Source organism: Hyaena hyaena, unplaced genomic scaffold (assembly GCF_003009895.1).
Source record: "Hyaena hyaena isolate Hyena2069 unplaced genomic scaffold, ASM300989v1 scaffold_728, whole genome shotgun sequence".
In the NCBI taxonomy this organism is placed as follows: Eukaryota; Metazoa; Chordata; class Mammalia; order Carnivora; family Hyaenidae; genus Hyaena; species Hyaena hyaena.
The window spans coordinates 862277-872794 of NW_024081362.1; positions in this window are offsets into that span (position 1 = coordinate 862277).

Below are 10518 nucleotides of genomic sequence, written 5' to 3' on the forward strand. Positions count from 1 at the left end.
CATTCCTGTGTTTATTTACATCATGGTGCATGCACACAGATCTAATCTGAGATCCCTTTATTGGCACTCATTCAGCACATATTTCTCAAACCCCTACTGTGTGTTAGATCCTGTGCTGTGTCAGAGCAGACACAATGTCTGTCTTTATGGAGCTAATATTCTACTGGAGGAAACAGAGAGTAACCAAATATCCATGATGATGAATGATATAAATGAGAGGAACTTTGTTGTCCCTGAGAATATGACAGGAGACTTATAGTTGAGGAGACAGTCAGGGAAGACTTCTCTGAGGAAGTGATGATTGAATTGAGAGCATTAGCAGGACTTGACCAGGCAAAGAAGAAAGCGTGGGGCTGGGGAGAGAATCCTAGGTAGAAGGAATGAGTGTGCCAAGATGTTTGTTGAGAAGGAACATGGGACATTCAAACAACTGAAAGATATTTTGATGCTGTGTAGAGAGTGGATTGCAGAGAGGCAAAGGTAGGTGTAAGAAGCCATTCAGAGATGTTCTGTAAGTCTAAAATACATACTAGAATTTAAAGATAGTGTGGAAAAAAAATAAAATAATTCCTAAGTGTCTTAATACTGATTATTGTTCTAATGATATTATAGATATATCTTACTTTTTAAATATATATTCAAGCTAATTCCATCTATTTCTTTTTAAGTTTTTTATTGGGGCCACTAGAAAATTTAAAATAACACTGTGGCTTGTGTTGTATTTCTTTCGGCAGTGAGTGCTGCCTTTGAGTGTGAGCCAGGTTTGCCTTAGGCAGTACAAATGAAGATAATGGTACAGCCACTTTGGAGGATAGTTTGGAGGTTTCTTTCTCTTTTTTTCTTTTTTTTTTTTTTTTTTTAACAAATAGTTTATTGTCAAGTTGGTTTCCATATAACACCCAGTCCTCATCCCCACAAGTGCCCCCCCATGCCCCCCCTCATCCATCAGTCCTCAGGTTTCTTAAAAAATTAAGCACACCCTTGCTATACAATCCAGCAATCATACTGCCTGGTATTTACCCAAAGGAGGTGAAAAACTTAGATCCACACAAAAACTTGCACATGGATACTTATGACACTGTGTTCATAATTGCCAAAACTTGGAAGCACCCAAGATGTCCTTCAGTAGGTGAATGGATGAATAAATTTTGATTAAAAGAAATAAGTTATGAAGCCATGAAAAGACATGGAAGAATTTTAAATACATGTTACTAAGTGAAAGAAACCAATCTAAAAAGGCTTCATACTGTACGATTTCAACTATATCACATTCTGGAAATGGCAAAACTACAGAGAGAGTAAAGAGATCTAGTTGCCAAAGACTTTGGGGGGGGGGTAAAGAGGAGGAGAACAGATTTTTAGGGCAGTGAAAATACTCTGTGTGATTCCAGAATGGTGGACTTATGTCATTATGCATTTGGCCAACACTATAGAACGTCCAACACAAGGAGTGAACCCTAACATAAACGTGTGGACCTTGGGTGATGATGGTGTGCCCATGTAGATTCATTAAGCATAACAAAAATACCATTCTGGTGGAGATGTTGTATTGGTACTGATCTCATTTAAAAGTATTTAAATAAAGAAAAATACATGAGCAACATAAAAACTGGCAATTCAGGATTTCTATTTTAAGATTGGTACAGAATAAATTTGTATATTAATATTTTATTGAAGAAGTTTAAAAAAAAGTGTTTTGAAGCTTTTCATATTTGCTATGTATTTTGTAAAACATTGCAAATGGTTTGAAATAGTAGTACATGAGAGCATTTCTTATGACTTATTCTATATTATTTGTCTTCCTCATTCTAATAAATAAAATCTGTTTGGCTTAGTTCCTCTACACTAATCAAAAAGACTATGGGTAAGAGAAAAGGGGTTATATGGGAACTCTGTACTTTCCATTCAATTTTGCTTTAAACCTAAAACTGCTCTAAAAAAGCAGTACAGACACACACACACACACACACACACACACACACACAACACACACACACACACACACACACACACACNACAACACACACACACACACACACACACACACACACACACACACCAATTTGAGAATTTCTGATGTTAGTCTGACAAATAAGAGGCTTTCCAAAGATTTCCAACTCACTTACCACTCTGAAAGAGTCAGTCATCTGGACTCTTCCAGAAGTTACAAAATAAACTATTTACAGAGATGCTTGTCCTCCAGCACCCAGCTGAGTTGTAAAATAGAGATGTGATGTGCCCTTCAGTCCTGGCCTTGCTGTAGGCCATGCACACATACAGATATTCTCACACAGCCCCTCTCCCTCTCCTGATCCCAGGAAGATGGGGTATGCAAAGATTTTTCAAGAATATAGTGGGCATTGATGAATGATGAGAATTTCTGAGTACATTTATGTATCTCTGGTAACTAGTGCAAATAAAGAAAGGCACTGAACAAACTGTGCTTTTTGTAGTGAACAAAAATTGTAGTAAATTAAGCTAAAAATTGTGGCCCAAGTACAGCTATTTACAAAAATCTCTCAGTCATATATCAAACAGATGAAGGGCCAAGATGAAAATTTATACACACTTTATAAAACCCACCAGCTCCTAGAAAAGAGCCTAAATTTTCCACGTGTACACTACATAAATCTCACAAGCCTAAGCAATGCATTTATCTTCATTCAGCCTTCAAGCACTTCATTCCCGAGGAATTGCTTGGCTATTTAAATACAACTTACTTCTGGGGCTATGTTCAGCTTCTCAGTGCACATTTAACTCCCCAGAAGCCTGAGGTTTGAGAGGAAAATGTGGACAGTCAGGGGAGATTATGGACAAATTGTATTTAGCATCATACAATTTTCACAAAATGCCCTGGAGATATGAATGACTATAAGTAGAAGTGGTATCCATGCAGGAAGGGGTATGGGAGACCATTAAGCCCATTCTTCTGCCTTCACGTGGGATTGTACCATCCACTGGCCTGGGTCATAGGGGGATCAAACTTACAGGAAATTTTTGAAGTAAGACACTAAGGGAGAAGTTTGACTGCAGGCAGGATGCAGTCAGGATATTGAAACCACCTAGGTACCTTAATAGAGAATTGAATGTAGACAATTGTTAATGAAGTCTCAGAGAACTTCAAAGACAGAAGGTGGAAAAAACTAAGGTCTCACAGAGCAAGTAAAGGAGGAAGCAGTTACCACCCCTAGGAATGAAGGAAGTGGGTGGGTGTACCAGGAGGTAAAGAGGAAGAGTCCTCTGGAACTGGGAGCCATACCTGGGAGGAGGGAGGCTGCCGGCTGGAGCTGGCTTCTCCCAGCAGTGTAACCGGGCTCTGCTAAGGGTATGAAAGAAACTGCTGGTGTAAAACCAGCTGCTGTGTGAAAAGCCAATTCTGGAGTGACATTAACAGCCACAGGAAGCTGAGTGAGAAGGAATAAGTTCCTTCTCCCTTCTTCCTTTTAGTTTCTAGTGAAGAACCACACAGGGAGCAAAACTACAGTGTGATTTAGAGGTCTCAGCCCCCAGGTCCCAGAGTCATGTAAGGAGGTGGGTTTGTACTGAGAGCCAGTAGTCCAATAACAGCCAAAGTAAAAATTGGTGAGGCTGTACAGCTGGGGCATACATTCAAGTAACTCTGTGAAAGGAGAGACTTTCTGGCTACAAGACAGCAAGACAGAAACCGAGTCCAAATGTAAAGCTGGATTAGTGTGGTTCAAAATGGAAAATAGACAAGTGCAAGCATTCTGTCTCCACATAAACATTACTGAACGACTCACTGTAAGATTCCTTTGTGAAACCTTATACTACCTTGAAAAGGGGGGGGGATAACTGTAGCAAAGTAAGTGAGCTCAATTCTCTGTTTCTTTCTTTAAAAGGTATCTGCACCTTAAGCCAAAAAAGAATACAAAGGCAATTTTGTCTCTGTATCCTATTAACACAAAGACATTGCTAACAAGCTGAAATTACTGATTCAGGTCTGCTGCAGTTCTTAGGTGACAGCATCCTTTCTCCTGTCTCTGTGATTTTATTCTTCCGGTTATATCAGGAAGACCACTTTGAAGATATTATGAGAAGGAGAATTTTTGCTTTGGTTTTCCTAAACACAGAACGCTAGACTCAGCATGTCTAGGCAGGACACACAATGGAACAATGTGTCCTGTCCTCTACGACCTGGAGTTCCTCACATTTGTACCAGAAAATGAATCACGTATTCAGACACCATCATCACTCTGTTTTCCCCCCAGACATATGCCTATTACTGCTTTAACCCTTGCTCTCCTCCGGAGCTGCAGTGAAAGAGAAGTGAGTGAATTCTACATCCCATTGATATTGGACTTTAATAGCTTTGTTTAATTGTCAGACTGTCAGAAAAAAGTGAGATTTCTGTCCAATCAAGATCTATCCCTTTTTCCCCACACACATACATATACATACACCCACATGCCCATGGTAAAATGGTCTTCTGTAAAAAGAAGAGACCAATAAAATACGAATATTGTCAGAAAATATAAAAATGAAGACATAACAGCATAACAATCAGAGGCACATGGAGTGAGCTGTTTATAAATGTTAGAGGCAAAGAGATAAAGTGGAAGTCATAGCTTGCCTCATCCGTTCACGTCAGAGTAGAATGAATCATAGCAGCAACTGGGATAGTGACTCAAACGGTAATTTAAAAGGAAATTTGGCAAGGAGAGGATGAAAAGAGAAGCTGGAATCTCTGTAACCCTTGAGAATATCTGTTCGTGCAAAACTAGTGGACCTTATATGGCCAACCAACCTCTAACAATGAACCGTTGCAAGTGTCTCTGCAAATTGGTATTATGACCTTCCTCCTCATTCTAAAGATGGGTAGGATAAAAGGTCAATGGTGGGTCTCTTCAAGCCACCATTCCTAAAGGAGATGCCAAGATTTCCTGATTTGGGATTATAAACCCAGAGACACAGCTGATTAAGAGTGTAGCATCACATTAGAAGACTGGTTACCTTTCGATAACAAAAACAGCAGCCACGTTTAAGTATAGCTGGTAGTTTCTGGAAAGAATGTAGGAAACCAGAAGACAAAAATGCTTTTAAATCACTAATTTCTCAATACTCAAATAAAAGTGACTCTTCCAGGCATCTTCCTCAAATAGGGGTCCAAGGAGGGGTGCTTCAGCTCTTCCAGGATCTAGCATGGCTGTGGAGCAAATCAGAACCATAAATTGGTGGTGCACAGGTATTTGCCCCCTTCACAGAACCTGGAAGGCCACATCTTGGCAGACTGGAAGGGGAAGGAGGCGCACAGAGGCAACGCTTTCAGTTACTTATGCTTCTGTCATCAACCACCCTAATCCAATGGGGCTTCCAATGAGACCACAACTTCTGGTTGCCTGTTTACTTCTACTTAAAGTGTTTCACCAGGAAGACCTTTATGAGAAGGAGTGTTCACTGGCTGGTCCCACAAGAGAGATACACGAGCCTCTGGGAGGCAGAAAATTCTTTCATGAATTAGAGACATAGCTGATGGCTAGAAGGTATTTCACTCCTACTCTCTGAGCACTGAGGCCTGAGAGAGCTTTTGGGCATTTGATTCAACTAGCAACTCCATAAGGATTCCATGAAAACATTCTTTTCTTTGCTTTTGTGACATTAACAATTTCCTTCCTATACTACTGCTTCTTTCCAGAGTGCTGCAATACTCTTCTTCCTGTGGAGATAAAAGATGGGCTGCTCTAAAGGTCCATGGTGGGCCTCTTTCTCATCCTGTCCTTCTACCACAGTGCAGGTGATCTTAACCCATGGCTTTAAATAAATCCCAGAGGCCAACAATTCCAAGTTTGCCTGATCTCCCTCCTGGTGTACATGTGTGTGTCCTCAGCACCTCTTCAACATACCCCCTTGAACAGCTAACAGGTATGTCAAATATGTCTAAAACAGAATTCCTTATTGTTCCCACTCACTTCCTAATCTGTTTCTAGGAAGTCTTCCTAGTCTCAGTAACCAATCCTACTACTGCTCAAGGCAAAAACCTAGAAGTCATCTGTCACTCACCCCTTCATCAATCCAGCAGTGAGTCTGCCAGCTCTAAATACAATACAGATCTCCAACCCACCATTTCTCCCCATGTGCACTGCTCTCCCTCTGATCCCAGCATCATCCCTTCCCTGGATTATGGCTATGATCTTAAAATGACCTCCCTACTTCCACTCATGAAATCTACAGCATAACCTCTACACAACTCTGCTTAAATGATTATTTAAAGCACCATCACTCATGCTTTAAGCTCTCCAATGACTTCCTACCTTAACAAAGATTAGAAACTCATGATCCTTCCAATGTTTGCTAAACTCTGTGATATCTGCCCCTTCCAGACTCACCTCACGTTTCTTCCCCCTTTGATATTACTGCACTTCAGTCCCATGGTCCCATATTTTTCTTCAAAAACCCCAAGTTCATACCCATCTTAGGGCCTCTGCCCTTGAAGTTCTATTTGCCTAGGACACCTCTTCCCCTCAGGCCTTTGCATGCCCAGCTTTTTGTTTGCATGTGTGCCTTAGCCTAAGGTCACATCTTCAGAGAGGACTTCCCTAACAAAACCTCTAAAGTTTTAAAGTTTTAAAACTTTTTAAGGTTTTAATAAAGCTAAAGAGACCCTATCAATACAATCAACGGGCACAGAGATGTTTCTTAACAGTTCGTCCTGGGGGCAGGGCCTACGGAACCTCTGAAAAATCCAGAGTGTTTGCCACACATTCAGCTAGAGCTCTTGGGAGGTCTTCAGAAAGTGTTTCAAAAGTGCCACAACCTCTATCACTATAATTTCTGGAAAAAAGACTGAGACCCAAGGTAAGTGCATACTCATATTACTAGGAGGCCAGATTGAATGATTTGTATTGTGAAGAAGTCCTGCACAAGGCTTGAATAAATATAAAAGATGCAAATACAGAGGCCCAGGATAAAGAGATCATGAAAGGTCTGGCCATGTTTATGGCCTGGTTACTAGAGGAGACAAAATGTACCAAAAAAAGGAATTCAGGATGTTGAAGACGAGAAGCCTTCAAAAAATAGTGGATAATTAGTATAAACTTTCTTTTGAATCTCTCGTGGAGCTAAAGGTAAATTAATGACAACTTGACCTCCTGAAGTGAAGTGCTGGCAGCTGGAAAGCAAAGAAGAAAACTCAGAGAGGATTCTCCAAATGGGACCAGCTACTGAGCAAAAGGCTGTCACATTAAATTGGACTGAGGAATTTATCTATCAGCCAAGCACTATGCTAGAGGCAGAGAAGGAGCTGCTTAAATCCACTAGACTAGGTTTACCACAGGTAATGGAGCTTGGAGGGTAAATTTTGAAGACCTTCCCACAAGGCAGAGTAGAACAGACAGGAGAGAGACTGCCAGGGAATCTGTCACCATCAACAATGACTGTAATTCTCCTAAGCAAAGGACAAATGGGTGATGAATCCTTCTATTGGTAAGCCAGTGCTGAGTCCATGTGTAGCTGGGTACAGGCTGTGGTGTGAGAAGCTGGGCATATCAAAGAGGGTGACTGTAATTAATTAAAACATTGAATCTGTGAACCTGAACTCTCTGAGTGCGCGTAATGCCTCACTCAAAGTTTCTGGTGTTTAGAATGAAGGGATAGGGCGAGAAGAGTTACAGGGCCCAATGTCAATACTGTCCCTAAGGAGTAACTAAAAACACCATGCGAGTGAAGCATCTTGGGTTCTCTGCAACTCAACATCTGTGCTTTTTGCAAGTTAAAGTTCTAATTCTGAATAACTCCACTTAAAACTATGTTTCCTTAAAGGGAAACAAATACTTTTCCTCATAATAAAACTAACTCCTTGGTTAATACAGGAGGGTGGGATTAATTTTCTGCAATCAGATGCCTTTTTGTGTCAGAAAGTGAATAATTAAAACTGTGAGACTTTGAATAAAATTTCCTGCTTCATGTGTGTGCACATGGGTGGGCTATTTGCAGTTTAGCTTGGCTCTTTGCAACATTCTTGGTACGGACATGCGCATTCTTTGTATGTCTAAATGTCTAAAAATTCCATTCTCTGTATGGACAGGACCCTTTTTGCTGGAGATAAAAATCCATCTATGGAAATTTACACCACGAGCGTAATCAATACAAAGACTACATCCCTTGGTTTGGGGATTTGCCAAATAAATAACTGGACTTTGGAAACTTAAAAATTGTTAGTATAAATTAACACATATACTGAACCACAAAAGTCTTCTGTATTTTAGACTCCCTATCTGCTGAATTTGAAAAAAGGCGAGAATGTGGTTTTTTAAAAACATTTTATATTTCAGTCATAATTTCCTTGATTTGAGGAGATATTGCTTGTTAGATTCCTTGGATTTCAAGCAAAATTCCCCCAGTTTTTAAGAAAAGAACACTTTTTGTGTCAAAAGCAACTTGTCTTGACAAGTTGGCTGGAGATTAGACGCTGATAAAAAGGGAAAAAAATGTAATGTAATGGCAACATGCCAGCAGTTAGAAGTTGTTTGAAACTTTTTAAGCTTTTTAATAATTTTGGCCTAAAGCCACTACCTCCCAGCTTGGCAGAACAGGTGGAGGTAATAACTCCACAACCATTTTCTAGTGAAAGCACAGTATGAAGTAATTTTGAAAGGATTATTACACATTTTATTTTTAAATAAAAAGTAAAAGGTGATGAAACATATGGTATAAAATCTGGGGGGTCTAACATGATGTTTGCAATTGAATTGGGGAGGAATTTGTCAGTAAGTTTAGCCTTTCATCTTTTAGGTGAAAATGTGTTTTTTCTCATTCTCGGTAGAGAAACAACCTTAGAATGTAAAACTGTGGATATGGGCAGGACATATTATAACTGATACCCCAAACTATGGCTACTTATATACTAGCAGATGGAATCTCCTATGTTTTTACATTTCTCTGTGCAAACACTTGGGGTCTGACCTCAAAATGTCTAAAAATTCCATGAATATTTTAATATATATAAATATAAAGTGAACATGGAAGTATAACTGAACTGTGTTGTTTATATTTTTCTTTTATGGTTTGATTTTTGTGACCCCAGACCATGCTGTAGAAGCTCACAAAGAAATTGTCAGATTTAAACTTTCTTGTGAGAGTTTTTACATTATAACTGTATATGCATTTTTATACATTTTTTACTTATGTATTCATTTGTACCTTCTAAGAGGCTATAAATATTGACACTAGATTAAAATTTGACCTGAAAGCCCTTAATATCCCAGAAACCTTTTCTACTAATTTAATGGAAGCTTTTTAAATATCCAAAAAAGAAAGCATGGTTTGAGTAAGATCTGCTTTGCCTAAGTCTCTTTTTTTTTTTTAACCTTACTTTAGAATCTGGAATTTCTGAAGAAACAGTCCTTGTGTTATGATTCTGTGCCCTCATAGCAGACTAGCAAACTCAGGGCAAATGGACAAGTGGGGGACTATTTTTACCCAAAAAGTTTATAGCCAGGATGGAGAAAAGAACTTCTCAAAGAGATGGATTTTTAAAATACTGTAATATTTTAAAAGCAAAGGAGGGAAAATATCAACCCCGAATCTTTCTGAAATCAAATCAACATCAAAAAGATCAATGACTTTATGAATGGGTTAATACAAAAATAGATTCTAATGTAAGGGGATCTAGTTGATAGTCTGAGGGTCAGATTCCCTCACCTTTCTCCTGTGGTTCCCTTGAAGAAAAGTCAGGATTTCTCGTTCTTTTTGGGCAACCAGTATTTGCTCTGATGGTGTTGACATGGAAGATCACTTGAATTTCTCACAGTTTGGAGCTAATTCCAAGATGTGTAGACATAAAGGCAAGAGGAAAGAAAAGAAGTAACAAAAAAGGGAAATAAAAATCACAACCTCTGCTCTGTTCCCAGGGGTGTTTCATCTGCATATCCACCATTAATCACATTAATCCCACAGCCCAAAATAGGATGGATTCACAACCTAAATAGATGATAGCAAAAATGTTTAAACACATGTTTAGTGCCAAAGTTAGATATTGTAAATGTCACATTTACCAGGTGTAGATACATTCGTGTGTAAATAAGCATGAACACAGAGTTTGGGAACATCTTACCCTGAAAATGAATTAGAAGCAAAACAAGCAAAGGCTCCAGTAAGCTGGCCTAAACCTCAAGAGTAGGCAGTCCTATCTCTAGGCTCAGGAAGGTTGGACATCTGCTCTGAGGCCCATGGAACTGAGCACACATCACCTGAGCAATGACAATAAAATTCACTCCACTGCAGAAGAGAATTATGCCAAGAAAAGTAGCCCCACCACTTCCATCATATCACTATGTTCTGTGTTTTTGTACCTACTGCTATTGGAAATATTTGCGTGTGTATGCACGGATATGTGTGTTTCTGTCCCACACTCATAGAATGCAAGTTCCGGGGCGCCTGGGTGGCTTAGTCGGTTAAGCGTCCGACTTTCGCTTAGGTCATGATCTCGCGGTTCGTGGGTTCGAGCCCCCCATCGGGCTCTGTGCTGACTGCCAGCTCAGAGCCTGGAGCCTGTTTCAGTCT